Below are 4,912 nucleotides of genomic sequence, written 5' to 3'. Positions count from 1 at the left end.
CCCTGGTGTTTCTTGGTCCACCAGACTCAGTGTGTACTCCGGTCCCTGTGAAGGGAAACAACAGGCTCAGATCTGCTACAGAGACATCGATGGAGTCACTATGATCTGTTAGAGACCTCCACGGAGTCACTATGATCTGTTAGAGACCTCCATGGAGTCACTATGATCTGTTAGAGACCTCCATGGAGTCACTATGATCTGTTAGAGACCTCCGTGGAGTCACTATGATCTGTTACAGAGACCTCCGTGGAGTCACTATGATCTGTTACAGAGACCTCCATGGAGTCACTATGATCTGTTAGAGAGCTCCATGGAGTCACTATGATCTGTTAGAGACCTCCATGGAGTCACTATGATCTGTTAGAGACCTCCATGGAGTCACTATGATCTGTTAGAGACCTCCATGGAGTCACTATGATCTGTTAGAGACCTCCATGGAGTCACTATGATCTGTTACAGAGACCTCCATGGAGTCACTATGATCTGTTAGATACCTCCATGGAGTCACTATGATCTGTTACAGAGACCTCCATGGAGTCACTATGATCTGTTAGAGACCTCCATGGAGTCACTATGATCTGTTAGAGACCTCCATGGAGTCACTATGATCTGTTACAGAGACCTCCATGGAGTCACTATGATCTGTTTAGAGACCTCCATGGAGTCACTATGATCTGTTAGAGACCTCCATGGAGTCACTATGATCTGTTACAGAGACCTCCATGGAGTCACTATGATCTGTTAGAGACCTCCATGGAGTCACTATGATCTGTTAGATACCTCCATGGAGTCACTATGATCTGTTACAGAGACCTCCATGGAGTCACTATGATCTGTTACAGAGACCTCCATGGAGTCACTATGATCTGTTAGAGACCTCCATGGAGTCACTATGATCTGTTACAGAGACCTCCATGGGTTCACTATGATCTCTTACAGAGACCTCCATGGAGTCACTATGATCTGTTAGAGACCTCCATGGAGTCACTATGATCTGTTACAGAGACATCCATGGAGTCACTATGATCTGTTACAGAGACCTCCATGGAGTCACTATGATCTGTTAGAGACCTCCGTGGAGTCACTATGATCTGTTAGAGACCTCCGTGGAGTCACTATGGTCTGAGGTGATGCTGCTGGGGGTCACTATGATCTGAGGTGATGCTGCTGGGGGTCACTATGATCTGAGGTGATGCTGCTGGGGGTCAGTTTGATCTGAGGTGATGCTGCTAGGGGGTCAGTATGATCTGAGGTGATGCTGCTTGGGGTCAGTTAAAGCTGAGGTGATGCTGCTTGGGGTCAGTTAAAGCTGAGGTGATGCTGCTGGGGGTCAGTATGATCTGAGGTGATGCTGCTGGGGGTCAGTATGATCTGAGGTGATGCTGCTGGGGGTCGGTATGATCTGAGGTGATGCTGCTGGCGGTCAGTATGATCTGAGGTGATGCTGCTGGGGGTGGTATGATCTGATGTGAAGCTGCTGGGGGTCAGTATGATCTGAGGTGATGCTGCTGGGGGTCGGTATGATCTGAGGTGATGCTGCTGGGGGTTGGTACCTTGGTGGGATCCAACAGCTGTTCTATTTGCTTGTCTTTCTTAGTTTTGTCCTCCTCAGACGTAAGTAGTTTGGCCTTCATCCTGTCCTTCTCAGACTTCTGGGCCTGAAGACTCTGGAGAGGAACAAACAGACCTGATCAATTCCTCTGAGTTCAGGGTTAAAGCCATTAGATTTCTGCCATTTACGACAAAGTTCTACATGTCCAACACCTACTACAAAGTAGGAGCAATCAGTTAGCCAGGTAACTTGCCTAACTATTAAAACATATCTTTGCTTTGTGTGTGTGTGTGTGTGTGTGTGTGTGTGTGTGTGTGTGTGTGTGTGTGTGTGTGTGTGTGTGTGTGTGTGTGTGTGTGTGTGTGTGTGGTTCTTTACCTTCTTGAGGTGGATGATCTCATCGTACATGTCCTCCTTCTCTCTGTAGTCTGGAGGGAGAATAACTGTTACACTGTTACACACTGTAGAATAACTGTTACACTGTAGCATAACTGTAGAATAACTGTTACACTGTAGCATAACTGTTACACTGTAGAATAACTGTAGAATAACTGTTACACTGTAGAATAACTGTTACACTGTAGAATAACTGTTACACTGTAGAATAACTGTTACACTGTAGAATAACTGTTAACTGTAGAATAACTGTTACACTGTAGAATAACTGTATAACTGTAGAATAACCTGAGAATAACTGGAATAGAATAATGAATAACTGTTACACTGTAGAATAACTGTAGAAAGAACTGTTACACTGTTAACTGTTACACTGTTAACTTAGAATAACTGTTAGACTGTAGAATAACTGTTACACTGTAGAATAACTGTTACACTGTAGAATAACTGTTACACTGTAGAATAACTGTTACACTGTAGAATAACTGTAGAATAACTGTAGAATAACTGTAGAATAACTGTTACACTGTAGAATAACTGTAGAATAACTGTAGAATAACTGTTACACTGTAGAATAACTGTAGAATGACTGTATAATAACTGTTACACTGTAGAATAACACACACACACACACACACGGATGTATGCACGCACAGCGCGCACACACATGCACATAGAATATAATACACAGAACCACGCAGCACACACACACACATGCACACAGAACACACACCATTGGATGAGGAGTGCAGGTGTTTGGGTTTCTTAATGCCAAGAGCCTGTTGGAGATACTCTGGAGTGCAGGGAGAAGAGGAGAGACAGGCTGAGGTGTGTGTTGTGTCAAAGTCAACTCTCAGAGACTGGGACAGACCTAGAGAGAGAGGAGAGACATGAGAGAGAGGCTGAGGTGTGTGTTGTGTCAAAGTCAACTCTCAGAGACTGGGACAGACCTAGAGAGAGAGGAGACATGAGAGAGGCTGAGGTGTGTGTTGTGTCAAAGTCAACTCTCAGAGACTGGGACAGACCTAGAGAGAGAGAGAGGAGAGACAGGCTGAGGTGTGTGTTGTGTCAAAGTCAACTCTCAGAGACTGGGACAGACCTAGAGAGAGAGGAGAGAGAGGCTGAGGTGTGTGTTGTGTCAAAGTCAACTCTCAGAGACTGGGACAGACCTAGAGAGAGAGGAGATAGAGGAGAGAGAGGAGAGAGAGGCTGAGGTGTGTGTTGTGTCAAAGTCAACTCTCAGAGACTGGGACAGACCTAGAGAGAGAGAGAGGAGAGACAGGCTGAGGTGTGTGTTGTGTCAAAGTCAACTCTCAGAGACTGGGACAGACCTAGAGAGAGAGGAGAGAGAGAGGAGAGAGAGGCTGAGGTGTGTGTTGTGTCAAAGTCAACTCTCAGAGACTGGGACAGACCTAGAGAGAGAGGAGAGAGAGGAGAGAGAGGCTGAGGTGTGTGTTGTGTCAAAGTCAACTCTCAGAGACTGGGACAGATCGAGAGAGAGAGGAGAGAGAGGCTGAGGTGTGTGTTGTGTCAAAGTCAACTCTCAGAGACTGGGACAGACCTAGAGAGAGAGGAGAGACAGGATGAGGTGTGTGTTGTGTCAAAGTCAACTCTCAGAGACTGGGACAGACCTAGAGAGAGAGGAGAGAGAGAGGAGAGAGAGGCTGAGGTGTGTGTTGTGTCAAAGTCAACTCTCAGAGACTGGGACAGACCTAGAGAGAGAGGAGAGAGAGGAGAGAGAGGCTGAGGTGTGTGTTGTGTCAAAGTCAACTCTCAGAGACTGGGACAGACCTAGAGAGAGAGGAGAGACAGGCTGAGGTGTGTGTTGTGTCAAAGTCAACTCAGAGACTGGGACAGACCTAGAGAGAGAGAGAGAGAGGGGGAGAGGCTGAGGTGTGTGTTGTGTCAAAGTCAACTCTCAGAGACTGGGACAGACCTAGAGAGAGAGGAGAGAGAGAGGAGAGAGAGGCTGAGGTGTGTGTTGTGTCAAAGTCAACTCTCAGAGACTGGGACAGACCTAGAGAGAGAGAGATAGAGGAGAGAGAGGCTGAGGTGTGTGTTGTGTCAAAGTCAACTCCTCAGAGACTGGGACAGACCCAGAGAGAGAGAGAGAGAGAGAGAGAGAGGAGAGAGAGGCTGAGGTGTGTGTTGTGTCAAAGTCAACTCTCAGAGACTGGGACAGACCTAGAGAGAGAGAGAGAGAGGAGAGAGAGGCTGAGGTGTGTGTCGTGTCAAAGTCAACTCTCAGAGACTGGGACAGACCTAGAGAGAGAGGAGAGAGAGGTTGAGGTGTGTGTCATGTCAAAGTCAACTCTCAGAGACTGGGACAGACCTAGAGAAATAGAAAGAGAGAGAGAGGAATGAAGGGAGATGGGAGGGGCGGAAGGAGGGATGGAGAGGGAGCGAGAGAGGGACAGAGAGAGAGAGAAAGAGAATAACATTTTAATACAATGGGTAGACCTATAATGAATAATGTTGTGAAATACATGGTTCCCCTCTGAGCAAGACATATCACTAGGGTCAACAAAACACTACAAGCTGTCAGCTGGAATAACATGCAACAAGATATCACACTGGCTGAATAACTGTGTGTCCCTATGGAGGTTTAGGAATAGAGTTGTCTCTCTGGTTTCTATGGAGGTTTAGAAATAGAGTTGTCTCTCTGGTTTCTATGGAGGTTTAGGAACAGAGTTGTCTCTCTGGTTTCTATGGAGGTTTATGAATAGAGTTGTCTCTTTAGAACAGAGTTGTCTCTCTCTGGTTTCTAAGAGGTAGGAATAGTTGTCTGGTTTCTATGGAGGTTTAGGAATAGAGTTGTCTCTCTGGTTTCTAGTTGTCTCTCTGGTTTCTATGGAGGTTTAGGAATAGAGTTGTCTCTCTGGTTTCTATGGAGGTTTAGGAATAGAGTTGTCTCTCTGGTTTCTATGGAGGTTTTAGGAATAGAATAGAGTTGTCTCTGGTTTC

At 46.2% G+C, this 4,912-nt stretch overlaps 1 long non-coding RNA gene across 1 annotated transcript; it reads right to left on the bottom strand.

The window, feature by feature from the left end:
• Positions 1–1,618: 1,618 nt before the first annotated feature.
• Positions 1,619–2,892, bottom strand: LOC135566324 (uncharacterized). The gene is made up of 3 exons (XR_010462040.1): positions 2,682–2,892; positions 1,931–1,980; positions 1,619–1,667 (listed from the first exon to the last, which is right to left on the bottom strand). It is a non-coding gene; the product is annotated as an uncharacterized LOC135566324 (long non-coding RNA).
• Between the last annotated feature and the right edge of the window lie 2,020 nt (positions 2,893–4,912).

Source organism: Oncorhynchus nerka, unplaced genomic scaffold (assembly GCF_034236695.1).
Source record: "Oncorhynchus nerka isolate Pitt River unplaced genomic scaffold, Oner_Uvic_2.0 unplaced_scaffold_5933, whole genome shotgun sequence".
NCBI lineage: Eukaryota > Metazoa > Chordata > Actinopteri > Salmoniformes > Salmonidae > Oncorhynchus > Oncorhynchus nerka.
Note: the sequence above shows the minus strand (reverse complement) of the source record. Positions and strands in the feature narration are given on the sequence as shown.